Here is a 19,822-nt window from a genome sequence, read left to right on the forward strand (position 1 = left end):
CCCCCCCCCCCCCCGCCGTGTTTCTTTGCTTTCCCTTTTTCTCTTCCAACATTCTCATCTCCACACTGGTGACTGAGGAAGACCAAATAAACAAATTGAAACTGAAACTGAGGGTTGGCCATAAAGTGAGGACATCTGGGAGGCTCCTAAGGAAATTTACATGCTTGCTGGGTTTCAGGTTACATATTTGGTGTTGCCTGGTAACAGCCCACAGTTCCCTTTCATGCTTTCTTCTCCCCCTGTCCCCTGTTTATAGTGTAATTACCTCTGTGACATCATAATCCCCGGTGAACAGCTGTCAGGGGGGCCCAACTGCTGAGTAAACATGGCTTTACAATCTCTCCTACACAGGCTGGTTTACTAAATAAATCAATATTTGGTTTGTAGGCACAGAGATTAGGAGGTGGAAGTGTCTTTTGAAAAAAGCACTCTCCCTTCCCAGGGCCCCCAGTGCACCTGAGAATGCTGGAAAGAAAAGCCAGGTTCAAGCACAGAAAGAACCCTCCAAGCCGCTTCCACCTGCCTGTGATTTCCCAAGGAAGGAACTGGTCTTTGGGAAGTGAGACCTATTTGGGAATGAGTAATGTCTTAGGCTCTTTAATGCTTCAAGAATTCTACTTTCTTCTCTGCCTGCCTCCCCCTTAGCTCTCCTTTTCTCTGTCCCGAATCCCATTTATTTAATCTTTCTAAATGGATATTATAGCCTCAGGGACTAAAAGAATGGCACATGGATAAACAGGAACTAAGCTTCTAAAGCTGCTCCCCCTCCTCCTGCCATCTCCCCCTCCCCCTGCCATCTCCCCCTCCCCACCTGGGATTAGAAACTCCACAGAGAATGCGGCCTCTGAGGTTTCTTTGTCAAACTCAAGACTCCTGCTGATGTTGGAAAGGTATCCTAGGTCTTGTCTTTCCTGGGTCAGGAAAGTGTGACTGAAGCCCCTGGAGCAGAGTGAGGCACTGGCTTGAGCTTCGGTGGTTGTGAGCTCCAACCCTGGTGCTGTCTGTAAGCTGCCAGGTGACCTGGGACCAGTCCCTCAAGGATACAGCATAGGATCGGGGCTGTGGGAATCTCCAGGATTCTTCCAGCATGCAAAGTGGAGCATCAGACTCCAGAGCTGGATTCAAAATCTGCTCTGATACTAACCAACTGCAAAACCTCCAAAGGCACAAGCAACTCCCTGTCCGTTAAAACGGGGAGAGTTCACCCACTGCTGTCCGGATCATAATCCAGGTGTACACCCAGCTGAGGACACTGTCCTTGGTGAACTTTTTTAAAGCTAACATCGTATAACTTCTATTCAAACCAAAACCACGGGAAAGAAGGGTTAGGAGGTTGAATAAGAAGGAAAGGGAAGAAAAATGTAATAAACCCCTGTGCCACTCCTTCATAGAACACAGAGCGCCTTTCCCATCTATGATCTCAGGTAATCTTCTCGTCAGCCTCTAAGAAGAAAAAACACCTTATTTATTGAATTTTAGAGTGGGCAAATTGCTGTTCTTGTTTTCATAAATAATATCCTGGTTGGTTAATTTCCCTATTTTGCAGATAATTGAGGCTTGTTGCAGCAAAGTGATTTGTCACCCTACCTGCTGAGCTTTGGACCCAGCTCAGGTGGATCTGGTTTTAAACCCTTTACTTTTCCTCCCCTGTGCCACAGAAGTGGCCAGATCATGGAGGAAGGGAGGCAGCAAAAAGATGAGGTGCTAAAAGTTAATGACCTGGGAACCGAGAAGAATTACCCAGCATCCCCTGCTTCCCTCGAAGTTGTCAGGCTGCATCATTGAACCCTGCTGATCCAATCACCTCATGGAATCATTAGAGTCTGCCTCTGAAAAGCAAAGCACACTGCCATTGGTTGCTGTCTCCAAAACATTGTGGGACTTCTTTTGACAGGAAGTGGCAAAGACTTACCCATCTTGAAGTGTCCCCTGAGGCCTGCCTGTGGCCAGAATAGAGGGGCTGGTAGGCTGTGTCCCATGGTGGTCAGGAGAAGTCAGCTGCAGGCAGTCTACAGAAACTCAGTTCCCTGATTTTTTTCTGTGCAGGGTGAAGCATGGGCATCTGATAATGCCACTACTCTCCCTGGTTGGTGGCTGTCTCTTTGGGAGACTGCATGGTTTCGTTTCAGTTTCATACAGATCTGTGTAGATCTGCACAGTGATAACATTCCTTCGTGCTAAGTCTGTCCAAGATAACTAACCTGTTTCCAAGATCTAATTTGGTACGTGGGAATCCTGCCTTGCCCTGATTTCCAGACCTATAGGTATGCTTGGCAGGCTGTGGCTGGGGGAGGTTCCCTGCTCACCCTGCCACACTAAACAAGGCATCCTCCACCTCTGTGGCTAAGCAGAAGCAACTGTCTGCCACACGATGTACCTTGTACTGGCTCAGTGTCCTAAAGGGGAAGGTCCTTATGGAGTATCTCAAAGGCCTCTGGAGTATCTCAAAACCCATGTTTATTTTCCAGTAAACAAAAATTGCACCAAGATCCCTTTATATCAACTTCTGTGAATTATATTAAAAAAAAAAAAAGCTTTAGCCCTTTGGAACTTCCATAAACCTGCAGACCCCAAGCTATAAAATTCATCACAATTGAGGCAGGGCCTATGAAAACCAGGGTACTGGTTTGCATCGCCAGAGATCGAGATTTAGTACCTCTGCAGTGAGGCCTGAGAAACTACCTTTCTAGCCAGTTCCTGAGTGACACTGATGTTGCTGGTTGGGCGACCCCACTTGGGGAAACACCTGCCTAAACCACCCACCACTGCTGCTTGAGTCCATGGGCCTCTGCTGGCTGATTGCTTTTGAACTGTCTTTTTGCATTATTTTTTGCACTTGGCCATTGGTTTGATCCCTTCTTCCATCAAAGAGTTGTGGGACTGCTTGTCTCCTCATGAGCAAGTATGTATGTCAGAGTGTTTAATCTGGCACCGTTTCCAATATCCCAAAGCGGCCCATAGCGTTTCAGCTCATAGATGTGTAAAAAATCCTTTGGACTTGCTGTTTGCTACCTGGGCTGGAAGGCCCCTGGCTCTGCCTGCTGAATTCTGAATTGTAGATCAGAATGGAATTCAGGGCATGACCTCTAAGGGTCATCCCTGACAACCTATCTGATCAGAGATAATTTTAAATTTCAGAAAAAGTTTCTTAATTTCATCTTATAGCTGCTAGTGCAGAATTTCATTCAGGTTCCTAGGACATTGCAATGTCAGGATCTATTGGCAGGTTTCCTCTGCCCATTGAACAAGGAGGAACTGGAACATAGAGACCAGAAATGACTCCACTTGAGACTCCCTTAATATCAGGGCAATGGGTCTCAGCCTGGGCTACCTTTAGAATCAACTGGGAATTTGCAAAATAATTCCAATGCTTGGGTCTTTCTCCAGACCAATCACATCAGGATCTCTGGAGAACAGAGCTGTAATTAAAGCTTCCATATTTCTTAGGGGGAATGTTTCCAGCAGTCACAATTCCTTTCTGGTCTTGTGCCTTGGTAGTCCTGCATCTTGTTTAAGAGGCAGGCAGACAGGCTTTATGGCTCCCATTCTATAGGGGAGGAAAATGCTCTAAGATCAGATTGCTGGTTGGTTGATTCAGTAAATCTTTGGTTCATTCATCATTCATCCATATTTAACAAGAGTTTTTTGTAGTATCTACCATGGACCTAAACACACTAATAAATATATATTGCCCCCACCCCCAGGATGCTTTCAACCTAGCGAGTGAGACAAACTATGATCACTTATCAAATAAATATTAAAGAATCACACTCCTGATCAATGCCATGGAGGGGGGGGGGCAGTAATATGCTCAGGAAGAGGAACACAGCTACTTTTGGAGTCTGTAACAGGAGAGGGCGAGGTGGACGGAGCCCTGAATGGACCGAGCCTTGGAGGCTACAGATGCTTTTCTGGAAAAGGCCAGTTGTCTGGAGAAGAACAGGAGGAGGTGTTCACTAGGAGGAGGCAAAGGCAGAGTCTCAGAGAAAGGGAACTATGGTGGCAGCCAGAACCCACCCTGTGAGCTAGCCAGCTCAGCCCATGGCCCTGGCTCCCCTCCTGGCCTCAGCCTTGCTCTTTCCTGCTCTCCTTGGCAGGAAGCAGGGTTCTGGGAAGGCAGAGTGATGTGCATGAACGTGAATATGCACACATATAGATTTTTGCATGTATATAAAGATATAAGCACATACATGTAACACACACACACACACACACACACACACACGCACACATTGTTCCTTTGCCCAGATCTGAGCTGGGCTTGCTCCTTAGAATTGTACCTAAATGTTGATGCCCAAGCTCTTCTTTTTCCAGGGACTCAGAACAAGTTTTAAACCACATTATCTCTCTGATTGTCCAAAGTCCTCTGACAAATGGTGTCAGTTGATCCCAGCAGTGTGGATGAAGTTGGGAGAATTCAGATGGTGTCTGACAGGAAATGAGATTCATAGTGCCTGGAACTGCTGGGGGGTCCTGGCCCTTGCCCAGTCTCAGTTAAGGTCTTCCTGTGCTGCTTGGGATCCACCAGAGGGAGGGCTGGGATGTCCTGTCACTCTGCTCTAAAACTTTTGATTTGTAACATTCATGGTTCCTTTTACAGCAATTTTTTTCTTTTGTAAAAACTAATTTTTAAGCAGTAGGGCAAACCCTTCTGTCCTACTTAATCTATAATCAATGTAAACTAACCCTGGCCTTTTAAAAAATTTCTTGACATTTATTTATTTTATTCTAATTAGGACTTCTTTCTTGTGCATGCACATGATGGTGGGATTCACTGTGGTATATTTGTATACGTACATAAGAAAATTATGTCAGATTCATTCCACTGTCTTTCCTTTTCTTATCTCCTCTCTTTTCCCTTTGTCTAATCCTCTGAACTTGTATTCTCCCCCACACGCACCTATTGTGGGTTAGCTTCCACATATCAGAGAAAACATTCAACCGTGGTTGTTTTGGGATTGGCTCATTTCACTTAGCATGATAGTCTCCAAATCCATCCATTTATTGGCAAATATCATAAGGTTGTTTTTCTTAATGGCTGAGTAATATTCCATTATGTATATATACCACATTTTCTTTATGCATTCATCTGTTGAAGGGCACCTAGGTTGGCACCATAGCTTAGCTATTATGAATTGTGCTGCTCTAAACACTGATGTGGCTGCATTTCTGTAGTATGCTTATTTTAAATCCTTTGGATGTATGCCAAGGAATGGGATAACTGGGACAAATAGTGGTTCTATTCTTAATTTTTTGAGGAACCTCCATACTGCTTTCCAAAGTGGTTGTACCAATTTACAGTCCCACCAGCAATGTATGGGTGCCTCACATCCTCACCAACATTTATTGTTACTTATATTCTTGGTAATTGCCATTCTGACTGGAGTGAAATCTCAGTGTAGTTTTTATTTGCATTTTTCTAATTGCTAGAGAGGTTGAACATTTATTCATATATATGTTGACTACTCATATTTCTTCCTTTGAGAAGCGTCTGTTCAGTTCCTTTATCCACTTATTGGTTGAGTTATTTGTGGTTTTTTGGTGTTAAATGAGTTCTTTGTATATTCTGGAAATTAATACCCTATCTGAGGTGCTTAAACTGGCCTTTAAGCATTGCTATCAATAATATTCTATGACTATCAAAGGGGTAACTATTCATATTCACCAAGCTGAAAGATAATCTCCCAAACTTCCTATGTGTGATTCTTTTTTTGTAGGGCTGAACATAAAACCAAATTGATCCAGAAAGTAAAAGTGTTAAGAACCAGGCATATCGTGATCTTGCAGAAACAACAGAAAAATACTAAGTTTTCCATCAAATAAGTTTGACTGAAATAAGTGTGCTTTGTAGAACAGATGTAGTTAAACACTTATGACAGTTTTTGAGCACCTGTCAGATGTCAGACAATGTATCAGATGTTTTATTTTCTTCTTATCAGGCAATTTTCAGAAGATTCCAATTTTTATAAAAAAATACTGGAGTTTATTAAAATTAAGTTCTTGCTCCCAGGTCACACAGTGAGTAAAGGGTGTTCAAGTCCAGCTGATTCTGAAGTGCATGATATTTTCCAGCATTACAGTCTCTTGGGCTTTTCTACATATGTTTTCTCATTTTTGAAATAGGTAAAGGAATATATTCACCCCTTTGGGTGCTTTGCAGGAATGATGGAGTGATAATGATTATTAAAAATAACAATTCCCTTAGTTTGTGTAGTACTTAAATTTCCAGAGTGCTTTTGTACTGTCCCATTTGAGGAACAAGATAGCTTGTGAGGTAGGCATGATCATACCCATTTTCCAGATGAGAAAGCTGAGGAACCGAGAGGTAAGGTGATTTGTCCAAGGTCTCAGCCCTCAGGATTGGTGACACCAGAAAATTGGTACCAACGTCATTGCTTTGTCTGCCTAGAGTCAACTGCCTCTCTAATTACCAAGATAACTGTCATAGACTCCAAGTTCCCCATGGGAAGAAAGGAATTGCTGTATAATATTATATAGGGGGTTATTATCATTGTCTTCATGCTTATTATTAGTTGCCCAAGGACAGCTGTGAGGTGTTTGGTCTTTTTGGCACTCGGGGGATCACCCTCTGCCTCTTGTGAGTTCAATCTTCTCCTCCTTCATCTCTTGGCTGCTCGGACCACAGTCCTCTTTCCTAGCATCTATGGTCCCTGGAAACTGGAGACTGCACTTTTTCAGGTGCTTGGTTTTGTTCTGGGGCTTTGGTCCCCCTTGGGTGCATTGGAGGCACTGGGGGACTCAGCAGTTTAATTAACATCTTGGGTCCCTGACTAGTAAATATACTCATTAAGTTGCCCTCTGATGTAAAATAGAATGAGAGAAAAAGCCCCTGGGGAAGCTGGATTGCAATTAGGAACCCTCCTGACCTTGGGGTTGGCCAAATGGATGGGTGAAGGCCATCTGGGAAAGTACAAAGTGGTCACACAGAAGAGGAATGAACTCTTTATTTAGCAGGTGAGAAAGGAGAGCTCAGAGTGTCACAGGTTGTTCTGTTGGGCAGAGGCTTTTTCCATTGCTGGAAAGCATTTCTGATTCTCATGGCATTGATTATTTGGCCATTGGAGCTCTTTATTGGGATTCCTTGACTGAGAAAATATGGAATTTAGATGGCATCTAGGTATGTGCTGACAAAAACAGTTAATGGTTCCCAAAGAGATACTTTGAGGAAGAATCAAAGTAACAGAATGTAGTTTAAAGGAGCCCATCTTCTGCAAGCAGAATGCATGAAGGTTAGGGATCTTCTCGGCAGGATAAAGAGCAGTATCCTCCTCTTCTCCTCATTTTCCTACCAGCAGTAACAGAGGAACTTCATCTCACTCAAAAGGATTGCTTCTTGGTTTCTGTCTCAGATTGGTGAGATGGTGAGAGAGTCCTTGGTGGACATGGGGACATTGTTCTTTTAGAATGGATAAATGATGTTACTCATGAGGTCCTCCCCAATTCTTTATACTCATTAAGACAAGTGGAGATGTTCTAGGTAGCTGGTCCTCATAAGGCCCAACTCACCTCAGGTAGGGGTCCCATTTCTGGAACTTAGGGAAAAAGAGTAGGAACTCATGTAGGCTTCATCTTATATTTTTAGTAACATTTGTCCACCACTGATACTGAGAATTAGACTCCTGTTAAGTGCCAGTGTTTCCTTCGTCATGGATTCAGAACTCAAATGGGAGACAATGAGGTTAAGCAGTCTCCTAAGAAGCCCCCCAAAACTGTATAAGCAGAATCATAAGTTAGTTTTGAAGAAATCCTCTTTCAAGATTGTGAGATACAGTTAGAAATAGATCATGCAGAAGAAGAATCTTCTTTTTAGACAAAAATTAAAGAACTAAAACAAAAGGAAGTTGAAAAAAATTTTTTTAAGTGTTGAATTGAGGATAGCCTCTTCCAAGGCCTGTAAAGATTCTGTTAATCAACTGATAATTAAACTGCAATAACAATCAATTGGAGAAATTCGTGCCTGTGTCTTGCTGCCAGGAAGGCTCTGGGGTGAGGACTTGCCCTGAGTGATCACAGGGACATCTTGGCTGGCCATGTAGTTCAGATTGAAGTAACCCTGGGAGCTAATGCACTTTGGAGGAACTCTCCAGGGCTGGGAATTGATTATCACTCTCTGAGAACGTGCAGCCACGTTGCATCATAAAGAAGGAGGAAAACCCATTTGCCAGGCACTTCCCTACATGCTTTGACTTAGTCCTATGAGCAGGTGGATCAATTCCCAGATGACAGAAGGGAAGCCAAAGCTCAGCATTAGTAAATTGCCCAAGACTAAAGAATTTGTAAGTGGTAGAAACTGGCTTCAAGTTTAAATATAACTGATTTTAAATTTCATTCCTAACCACTCTGTCCTTGAGAGCCCCAAAATGTCAGACACTTTTTCGCCCTATTTCTGCTCATTCTTTTCTCTTTGAATGGAATATCTTTCATCAGTTCCTTCAACAAATATTTTCAGGACACTTACTATATGTCTGGAAATTGGCTTAGTACTGGAAAAATAGGTGAACAAGAGCATGCTTCTACCTTTCAAAAGCATAATATCCAGGGAGGAATAGGTATGGACAAGAAGAAATCAGTGTAATGTGGCATGTTGTGGGTGAAAACCAGACATGCTGTGAAATCCTAGCTAAGGCAGCCATAATCTGCTAACAGGTGGGAAGATACGAGGGTGGGTGAAGAGAGGATGTTTGGGGAACATTTTTGAGATAATATGAATGATCCATACCATTCAATCTGAAAAATAGCAAACACTCAAACTTCCCTTCTACAGGTATTTATCACGGGGCCTCTGTGTACCAGAACCAAGACTACAGGCCTTGGTTCCAGCTGATCCTTAGTTAGACCTGAAGGATCCGGCAGGTACTGAGGTCCCCAGCCTCATGGAGGATCCACATGCAAAATAATGAAAGTTCTGAAACATGACACCAAACAGTGATCAATGCAATGGTGACAAATGAGGTCAGATGGGGAGATGGAAGGAGAGCATCTGTTATTTCAGGTAGTCTGCCCAGAGGAGGCCTTGCTGAGGCCTTTGAGGAGAGAGGATGCAGCCAGGTGGATTTCCAGGAGGAGAGTAGCTCAGCCTGGGGAAAGGACAAGGCTCTGAAGTCAGGTCTTGATCCACAATGTTGAAAGAAAAGCAAGAAGGCCAATGTGGCTGGACCAAGCAAGAGAAGCAAGACTGATGATGGCTGGGGTCAGGGAGGTAACCAGGGGCCAGATCAACTTGAGCCTAGTAGGCTATGGAAAACTCTGGAAGCAATTGGATCAATCCATTTAATTACCATTTCTTGCACAATCCTACTATGGGGTGCAAGATTGTTCAACAGACATTTCCAGAACAATTACTTTTACAAATGTAATGTAAAATAATACACACTTTGATCATGATTCATTGAGTTGACTTATCTATTCCCAATTTAATCAAAATGGATTTTTCTAATTTCTTGCTAATATAGGCTTTAGTCATTTACAGATAGGACATCTGTCATCTGAAGCATCGGAAAACTATCTTTTAAAAAAAATTCAAGTTGGGAAAATATGCGACAAAAAAAATTCAGATGAACCCCTTGGAAAATCAGTTTGAGACCAATATAAGGAGAACTATCTCGGTGTGATTGCTTCAGTTTGGTTTGCCTCGGTTTTCCAGGTCCACTCAGAAGAACGATGGCATTTTTGCAGATGTCCCTAACTTGAGTTTGGATGCAACCTTAAGGGAAGGTCAAGACTACAGGCCTTGGTTCCAGGAGCTGATCCTGCTTTCCTTCATTCTGAAGCATTTAGCACAGGACTTTCCAGGGTGTGCAGACTATGGAGGTGTCTCTGGAGCCACTTGCAGATGGGAAGAGGCCTGACTTTGCAGCTCCCACGAAGGGGGTGGGCATGAAGGCCTGCCACCCACCCACCGTGAGAACTATGCATGGCTTCCCAGCTTGGCACTGGCTCCTGGCAATCTCTGAGCCCTGGACATGGAGGAGAACCTGGACTCCCTGCTGCTACTGAGGAGACTGAGCCAAGAGGGAGGAGTGGCCAAGGCTGAGTCAGTCCTTTGCGAATGATTAAAGCAGGCCCTTAGCAGAACAGGAGTTCTGCAGGGGAGCAGAAGGGAAATCCCTGTTGTCTTCCCACTGTACTTCCTCACCCTAGGAGTTCCCATGAAATGTTTATTTCCCAAAACTCAAAGTGGGGTAGGTGACAACCACCAAATCCCCACCTGGCCTTGGATGCATGCATGTCTCTTCCTGAGTTTGAAAGAAGGTGATTTGGGGCTCTAGAAACTTTTTACAAGTGAAGCTCTTCTCCAATTTCTAATAATGGGATTCTGGAGGTAGTAGATATGGGCTCTGAAAAGGAGAGCAGGCAGGTGTCTTGGTTAAAGACCAAGTTCAGCCCTCAATGGAAGTTTCTAGGATAAATGCTCCCTCTCCTGAAGTCTGGGGCCATTCCTCACAGTGGCAGCATCTTCCCCACTCACCCCGAACCCATCCTGTTCCCCGATAAGTCTTCAGCATGTGAACTCTTTCCTCTTATTGAGGAACATCTTTGTTACCCAGGAATTGAATCCCAGAGATCTCAGGAAGGCATCCTCAGTTTCCCCAGGGCTGGAAGTTGCTCCCATAATTTCATTAATATTCAGGTTAAGCCTTACTGTGTTCCTCCATTTCCCCTCCATGTTCCCTCCCCCCGCCACTGTGGTCAAAGAAATTGAGACCAGAGACAGGAAATGGCCTGTAATAGTCCCAAATCTACTCCTCCCCTACCTTCTCTTTGGAGGAACTGTTTTTCAGAGGAAGATTATAAACTAAAATTCTCCTACATTTGTTTTCCCATAAACACTCTGAGGGACTCATAATGCAATGGCTTCTGCTAATTTACTCTTGGATAAAATACCCAAACCACATTATCTTCCTTACACCATAGTTCCCCTCCTCAAGGGACACTGCTCCTCACTCCTTCCCTCCCTTCCCAGAGGAACAAGGACTTGAGCAACTGCTGTGGAGATGAGCAGGAGGGCTTCCAAAAGTGGTTTTAGAAATGCCCCAGTTGCGAAGATGGCTTTTGGAAGTGATCTTGCCAGGTTATCTTTAAGTCCGGGTTTTCATTAAACCTTTTAGCATAATTCTGGTCATGTCATGTTGGTAAGAATTTTAAATGGTTTCTGATTCAATTTTCTTAAAACTAGACAAACACACATAACATGCATGTGCGTGCACACATACCCCAAAGGCATTCATGTATACTTCTCTGATTTCACATGCTCAATTCAATTTTATATTTTTTTAGTGAATGATCTTATAATTATGAAGCAAATTTTCTTTGAAGAGGCAATTATCATTTTAGATGGCGTTGAGCGGGAAGCCCAAGGAATGTTTCCTAGTATTAATCAAAGGCCATTTGCCTTGCCACTTAGAAATCTTACTGAAGTTTCAAAATAATAAAGGGAGAATGCTTATAAAAATGCCAGAGACACTTCTCTGCCTGAAGCTGTAATTATTCAAAGAATTGGTATATCATTACAAGGGCTCAGGACTGATTTCTCTCTCCCTGTCTCCCTGTACCTACCTCCACATCCAATTTGTAGACTCTTAAGGTGTCTGAGCTACAACTTAGAAAGTGCATAATTCCATCTGACTCACTCACTCTTTACACACAGGGTAAACTAGTTCCCAAGAAGAAAAATGACTTGCCCACAATAGCACAGGGAGCTGGGTGTCCAGCTGGACCAGGAGCACCTGGACTCCAGAACCTCAGTCCACACTGTCCTATTACCCATGTCTTCCAGCCACCCTGAGCTTGGAGGTAGTTTTACAAAAAGATTCTTCTTTAGCCCAATTAATCACTAAATAGGGGGAAGGCCAGGCAAGAGGATGAGTGGACACAAAAAAAGGCTGAGCATATCCACAGGTAAGAATTCTTTAGCCAATTATCTAGCAGCCCTGCTAAAGGAACAGGTGACTTTTCTAAGAGTAGGTCTCCCTGTGAAAGGCAGATCCTGCAATGCATTTATTTTGATAAAGGCACTATTTAATGTTTAATGAGACCCTGTAATGTTTAATGAGACCCTATAATAAAACTTTAAAGATCGCAATGGGCTTGTTAGACACGTTATTCCTATTTTATAGATGAGAAAAGTTGTGTCTTGCAGAAAGTCACTTTAGCTAGAAATGTGGGGCTGTAGCTCAAAGCAAGCCCTTGACTTCTCTGAAGCTCATGCTCCTTCCATCTTTCTCCAAGGTGTTTGTTGAACTAGGGCACTGGGTGGAAATGATGGAGGCAGATTTCAGTTAATTAACTGAAGAAAGTGGGAACTAGTCCAGGTATCTAAAAATCAAGTTGAGTTTATTGGAGAGAGGGGAGCTCCTTGTTCCTGAAACTGTGAGAAGAGGGTGGTTATACATACTATGGGATGTCACAAGAGGTATACCACTGGAGGAGACACGTAGCTGGCTATTTAGGGAGCAGTAGTATCTCTGCACCCATGGGCTTCCATTTGGAAGTGTGTGTAAGAGTGTGGGGTGTGTAAGAGTGTGCCTGTGTGACATGTGCAGTGAAACTTTCTCTGGTTTCCCTTTGCATCCAACCATCCATCCACCCACCCACCTCACCCATCAATCTATCCATCCATTTCATCCATCTATCCACCTACTCGTCCATTTACCCATCTGTTTTGGTTTGGATCTTAAATGTTCCCCAAATAATCCACATATTGAAGGCTTAGAGCTCAATGCAGCAATGTCCAAAGGTGAGCCTTTGGGAGGATCAAGAGGATTCTGACCTCATGAATGGATTAACCCACTTATGGATTCATAATGAGCTATTGGTAGGTAGTACAAACTTTAGGAGGTGGGGCCTAGTTGGAGGAACTAGGTCATTGGGGGTATGCCCTTGAAGATGATCTATTTTGTTCCTGGCAACTTCCTCTCCCTACCTCACTTCTCTTTGCTTCCTGGCCACAATGAAGTGAGTAGACTTCTCTGCCACCATTATGTTTTGTTGTACCATAGGCAATAATCAACTGAGCCAACCATGGAAAGAAACCTCTGAAAACATGAGCCAAAGTAAAGTTTTTCTCCTTTTAAGGTAATTTATGTCAACCATTTCATAGCAACAGAAGGCTAACACACCGTCCGATTAATAAAACTTTCTTAAGAGATTACCATGCCTCAGGTATTATTGTAGAAGATGAGAACATAGCAGTGTACATGATACAAGATTTCAACTTTGCTAGAGATTTTGTCTAACAGGAGAAGTAAAAAGAGAACCTGAAAACATTAAAATTATATCATTTGAACTTATTTAAAATTTTTTTTAAATTTTAGTTATCAATGGCTATTTTATTTATTTATTTATTTATTTATTTATTTATATGTGGTGCTCAGTATCGAACCCAGTGCCTCACATATGCTAGGCAAGCACTCTACCACTGAGCCACGACCCCGGCCCATCATTTGAACTTATGATAAATACTTTGAATAAAATTAAGCAGGGAGAAGAAAGAGAGATTGTTAAATTTTATGGTTTTAAATTCCCCTTCTCAGTTCTAGTATTTGTACCTCTGAAGTTAATTTCTCACTTGGAAAAATGCTCCACACTTCAACCACCCAAGTAACACCAAATAGAGTTCGGGATATATTATACCTCAAAGCCCTCCAAGTATATTTTTTAAAGTATTATCTCAATTAAAATATATTTATACCTTGACCTTTTATCTTAATTTCATTGAATTTAAGTGGTATATATAATGCAATTTTAGGCATTTAAAATAAGTTTTAAAGCTTCTTGCATTGATTCAATAAACTTTTATTGGACACCTACTATATGACTGGCCTTATGCTACGTGCTGGAATTATCAAGAGGTATAATACGTGGTCTTCCTGCTTAAGAGATTAGGCATCTCCTGCAATCTACATGCAAATAGTGATAGGAAACCCAGCCAACTCATAAATTTGAAGTGCTGAGAGATCACAGGGTACTTGTCTGGGATGGCAGTGGAAGGTCAGGGAACATCTCAAGGAGGAATCGACTTTTAAGCTAAGTTTCAGGGAGTTTGAAGCCCTTGCACGTACTTACCTTCCATATTTGGATAAGTCAAGATGATGCGAGGGGAACATTAATCACTTTTGAATGCTCTTGAAATAGTAAAAGATATAGGAATTTGATTTGCAAAGAACTGTGCAATCATTTTGGTACCAACAAGTCACAACATGAAAGTGAAAGCTTAGCAGTTTCAAAGACATACAAGGAATGTGCGCAACTTCAGATTTTTTACTAAAAAGTTAAAGCAAAACCCAATAAAATAAAATTGAATCATTTAACAATTTTCAGGAAAAAAATCCAGTTCCATAAACACTTAATGCATGTTTGCAATGCATTCCTTTCCTTCACCTTCAAGAAAATTAAGAGCACCTCTTCCAAAGCTGAGCTACTCCTTGCTCTCATGCCCTGCTAACCCCTCTGTCCTTATGGTGAATGAGTGGTCAGAGGCCATGATGGTCTGGGTCCTGCCCAGCATGTCAGTAACAGTTGGAGGGAAAAGGCTGGTCAACAGGCCTTGGACACAAAGTGTTCCTTCTAATCCAAGCATCATAGCTCAATGTCAGTGAATACAATTAGGCCCCTACTTTGCATTTGTGCAGACTTTAAACCATCTTGATTTAATGGGAATTTTAGAAATGATTTTAAAATGAGGAATAATTGGTATGTTTGTCTCAATATGGCCAAGTAGATATGCAGAGAAACCCTCCTAATACAGGAAGCCTAAATTGTTAGATCAAGTAGTTTCATCAAACCATGATTGAGCTTAGGGTAAAGTAAGAAAATCATGAGAGAGTGTGATTCCAGAAGTATAAACTAGTGTAGGTCATCCTGACAGAATGTGCAGATCTTAGGTTATTTGTTTTAATGGGCCAGAAAGACAGACAGACTGCAGCGCCTGATTCCAAGGGCATGTGATCACAGGAATCAGTACAAGAAAAGAGGAACCCCCCAAGATTCCCTAAATGTGTGACCTAAAATAAAACCCGACCCACAGAGGGAGAGAGCAGTGTGCCTGACTGTTTGGCCTTGACTCTTGGTGGAGTGGCTAGGAGTGGAGTGCATGTCTTCTTTGAGTATTTCTAACCACAGCGTGCCTATACCCACATATGGGGCTAGAATTAATTCTCCTTCTCTGGTCCCAAAACCCCAAAGCAAAAATTTGGTTTAATGTGGCCTCTGTAGTAGTTTCTAATATATATTTTATTGAGGTTTCTAGAATGAGAAAGTAGAGAGGAAGGAAAATTTTCAGAGATAATAGCTGAGGAATTTCCAAAATTGACTGATGAAAAACACAAATCTCAAAACAGCCAATAAATCTTAAGCAAGATCAATTTCAACAAAACAAAACAAAAACCAAAAATCAAAAAACCCACAAAACAGAAATTTCAGAATAACCAAGATGAAGAAAATATGTTAAAATGAGTGAGAAAGAAAAGGCTATTGACCAATAATGGACAAATTGACAACTGGCTTTCTAATGACTTTTTCTTACTGATGATAAATGTCAATTTCTCCTCCAAGTATATTGACTTCTTTCTCCATCAGGTGTTCTCTTGGCAAGAGGATCACAAATGATCAGATGCCAGAGCCAGGGCTTGAAGTTCAGTGGGACTTCCATTGTTTCCCCAGGTGGGTAACTACCCTCTTGGAAGCAGCAGGAGTTCTAGGTCTACAGAACCTAGATATTCAAGGATGGGAAGCTACATCCTCCCAAGTGGAACACTGTGGGTCATGGTGATGGGGTTCACTTCTGCTCCCACCCTTTGTTTTAAGTCCCACCATGTATTCCACCTATTGAGGATGTGCCATCTTATAAAGATAATTGTCTTAGGAGTTATACCACCTAAGATGAGATGATGCCCTGTCTTAGCAGGGCATCCTCTTCAAGACGAAACTCAGCTGCATCTTCAAGTTGCCCTTCTTCCACTCCATGAGGCTGATGGATTCTGGATGGATTATGAAAAAAAAAAATAGTGGAATCCCATGCTTGTGCCTATTGCTAAATTCCTTTGCTGGAAAATGGGACTTTGGTCTAAAGCTATATTGTACAGAGTCCCAAGCTGGAGACACCAACTTCACATATTCATTCTTAAAAAAAAAAAAAAAGTACCATCTATTATCTGTTTATTTCAATCCTGCTTCCCAGGATTTGTAGAAAATCTACAGTACCTTCTTCCTTCTGACATATGTGTCTGGTCCTTTAAGAAGCACTGTCTTTTCCCCATGGCTCTGTTTGGAATTTAGAATGAATTCCCATACCAGTCAGATTTTTGTTAAGGCAGGACTGAAACAAATTTGTAGCAGGAATGTTTAATGCTTAGCAAGCCCCAGAATCCATGTGACATTTATTTGTAACATTTGTTGGTAGTATATTTAGCACCTTAGTTTTGCAAATAAGGAAGTTATTTTATATGCATCAGAGGAGGGAGTAAGCATGATGCTTAAAAATGTAAGAGCTACAGGTTTTTGTTTTTGTTTTGACATTGGAATGGATAAGAAGAGCTTAAGTTTCAGGACAACTCACTTCCTCAATCCCCTTTCACACATTCGTATAATTTCATAATATTTAAAAAAAATGTGCTGTGATTTTATTCATCACTCTAAATAAATCCTTGACCTTATAATTACTGAAATTTAGAATTTTGTGGTCTTTTTTCTTAAAGAATGCACCCACACCCAATCATTGTATAAAAACTGTACCTACCCCTGAACTAGAAGGAGCAAGAAAATGGCTTAGATAGATACCAGTTCTAGAGGCTCCGCTGAGGGACAGACAAGTTGGTGCTTACTAGCCTGAGACTAGGCTGACTTTTTGAATATTAAAATGTTTCCAGGCTCTGGCTGACTCTGCTTATATAATGGTCTGCCCTCTGAATCCAGAGTGTGTTACTAATGACTTACATATGAACAGTAGAAAGACCTACGTCATTGCAGTTTGAGTCTCTGAATAACTTATAAATTAGGTATTACAGATGAGGAAACTAAGAATTAGAGAACTTAAGTACCTCGCCAGATGTCACAGGGTTAGGAAACAGCAAGCTGAAACTAAAAATCAGCCTCTGATGCCCACTCATGGGGCTTGGGACTCTGCCATAGAATCCTTTCCATAGGATGTTTTTCTAGGACTTTATGATGTTATTTTTCTCCCTGTCTATTAAAATGACCCAAACAAAATAAACAAAAACCTCAAATCCTTCCAAAGATTTATATATGTCTATCCCAAGACTTGGTACTAGAATTGAATTATGCTGAGTCCACCTGAGAGGGAAATGTTCAGATTGTGCCACAGTGGATAGAAATAATGAAGGAAGATTTAGGAGGTAGGGTTGGTTAAATTTGGTGGTGACCAAGATGGAGGAGATAAGGAGAAAGTCAAAGATGATTTCACATTACTGGTTTGAACTAGATAAATATGGTGCCATTACTGAGAAAGTAAGTACAGAGAGTCAGGTAAGCAGAACAATGCCCACCCCGTGACACACCAAGGATGGCCATGTCCCAATCCCTGAAACCTGTGGAGCTTACCTTACATGGCAAGAGGTACTCTGAAGTATGGTTAAGTTAAGGACCTTGAGATGGGGAGATTGTCCTGGTTTATCTGTGTGGCCCCAATGTATTCACAAAGGTCTGAATAAGAGAGAGACAGGAACATCAGAATCAAAGAAGGAAATATGAAGAAAGAAGTAGAGGAGAGAGAGAGAGAGAGAGAGAGAGAGAGAGAGAGAGATGTAAAGGTAATGTGTGAAGTGCTGGTCTTGATGATGGAGCAGGGGTCTTGAGCCAAAGAATGTATGTGTCCTCAAGATGCTAAGAATGTAGTCAAAGAGATTCTCCCCAGGGCCTTCAGAAGGAATGTAGCCTTCTCGACATCTTGAGTTTAGGACTTCTGATTTGCAGAACTGTGAGGTAATAAATATGTGTTCTTCTAAGTCAACCAATCTGTGATAATTTGTTATAGCAGCAGCAAGAAACTAATACAGATCACATAGCCAGGCTGTGGTTGGGGATGTTAACTTGGGTCATATTGAATTGGAGAAGCTTAAAGAATGTACTGATTGAAATGTTTGGTACAAAACTAGACCTACCACTTAGGGGCTTCTATAAAGATACAGCTTTCATAGTTTTATACATGTGGTTAGACGATAGCTGAAACCATCACAGAGAACAACATGCCAATGGAGAGGGAAGAGAAGAGTCCGCTCCTTTGGGGTATGGTGTATACCAACTCTAAGGAATGAACAGAAGAAGAAAAGTTGGGGAAAGACCAAGAAGGAACAACTCAAGGGGAAAGAAAAAAAAACATGGGAGAATGATACCACCAAAACCCATACACAAAGTAGTTTTTAGAAGAAATTAGTGGTAGGTGTGTCAAATGCTCAAAAGCATCAGGCAAAAGCTATTCTGAATGTGTCTGTGTGCTTGACAGTCATTGCATTTAGAGCTTGTTGGTGGCCCTGGTGACAGTGGTGTCAGACATGGTGGGAGTAACAGTGCAATCAGACTGAGGAGTGAATGAGAAGTCAACAAGGAGAGAGGATGAATGCACATTGTTATGATGATGATGATGATGACGATGATGATGATGACGATGATGATTTTAGTGAATGCTCACTATGAATCCACTGGGGACAGAGTTGTCTGTAACTAGAAGTGGACATTGAGGATGAACGATAGGAGGTGACACAAAGATGAGTGACTCATGGGCTCAGCAGCGAGTCTCAGAAAAGGAAAGCAGCTCCTGTGGGGCCCCCCTCACTCACTGCAGCAGCAGCATAGTTCCTGTCGCCGTCCCTTCTCTTGTCATGTATTGGACCACATTAAAGCAATTCAAGCTTTCAGATCCTGCTTTATTAAAAATCTCCTGTTCATTTGGCCTCTGCACCATGTTGATATCTGTAACTCTTTTGGGGTGTGGTTCTAATTCTTATCTGGACATTTCTACCAACAGGTCAGCTAGTAGCGAGAAGTTAAGACTCATGTGGCCATGACTATTCAGTTATGTCATCTTTTTGATATTGAGCCCCTGGAGGTTATCTTAGAAAATAAAGATTAATTAATGATAATTACATTTTTAAAATTATTTAGCCTACAGTGTCCAGCATATCACAGGGCCCCTTCCACCTCTCCTAACTTCTCTGTCCTTACCTACCATGAGGATACGAATGCCAGCTTCACAGAGCTGTTATGAGGACCAAAAACAATCAAGTAGCCATGCTGCCGATCACAAAGTTTGCAAAAATGGGAGGAATCAGTGGCATCTCTTACATTGACTCATCCAACCAGTCATTTGTTAAATCCTGTACCATTAGGCCATTTTATTCACCCACAGGTAAGTTATTCTCACCTTTATCTTCTGGGAATATCTGGTTTTTTTTTAAGCCCCATGTACCAACTTGGCATGGGGACATGGGACTGAGGACGTGGGGTTGGCATCCCTCTCTGCTCTTCAGAAGCTGTCTTCCGGGCAACCCCTGTGCTTGGTTATATTCCCTCCATTCCCCAGGCAGCTATTCTGATTTTTTACATCTGCATTCTTACAGCCTGGACACAGTAACTCAGATCCAAAGGGCAGCCTGTCCCTCATCACCATGTTCTCCCCTGCTGGCTTTTCCATCCAAAGGCTTGATCAGCATGCAGCTTGTTTAATTCTTCTCAGAAAGTTTGGGCAAGCATTCAAGGTTATGATAATGCTCTCTGGGGTTGACAATAAAAGAGAGAGAGAGAGAGAGAGAGAGAGAGAGAGAGAGAGAGAGAGAGAGAGAGAAAAGGC

The sequence above is a fragment of the Marmota marmota genome, unplaced genomic scaffold (assembly GCF_001458135.2).
Source record: "Marmota marmota marmota unplaced genomic scaffold, marMar, whole genome shotgun sequence".
In the NCBI taxonomy this organism is placed as follows: Eukaryota; Metazoa; Chordata; class Mammalia; order Rodentia; family Sciuridae; genus Marmota; species Marmota marmota.